The sequence below is a fragment of the Capsicum annuum genome, chromosome 7, assembly GCF_002878395.1.
Source record: "Capsicum annuum cultivar UCD-10X-F1 chromosome 7, UCD10Xv1.1, whole genome shotgun sequence".
NCBI lineage: Eukaryota > Viridiplantae > Streptophyta > Magnoliopsida > Solanales > Solanaceae > Capsicum > Capsicum annuum.
This window is the reverse complement of record NC_061117.1, coordinates 125,397,019-125,397,444: the sequence shown is the minus strand read 5'-3', so window position 1 is coordinate 125,397,444 and position 426 is coordinate 125,397,019.

Below are 426 nucleotides of genomic sequence, written 5' to 3'. Positions count from 1 at the left end.
GCTTGTTGTGCAATAAACTGCTTCATTAATTCCTTCATATTGCTAGCTTGAGAAGTAGCCTGATTGTTCTGAGCTGGCTATTGATTTTTTTCCACTGGCCCCTTGTAATAATTTATATTCTGTACCTGATTTCTGCTTCATAGGAAATTAGGATGGTTTCTCCAGTTGGGATTATACGTGTTACCAAAATTCTATTGTCCTTGACGATTTGCATTCCCCACGTAGTTGACTGAATCCAAATTAGTCGTACAAGCATCTGCTGCATGCTCACCACTTCCACAAACCTCACAACAAGAATTCATTGTTTGGACTAAATTAGCTGTATCTGCTACTTATGTAACCCCGAACTTTATGTTATTGAGTAATCATATAATTTTGCATTGCTGCAATCTGTGCTTATAATGCAGTGAATTACTCTACCTCTAA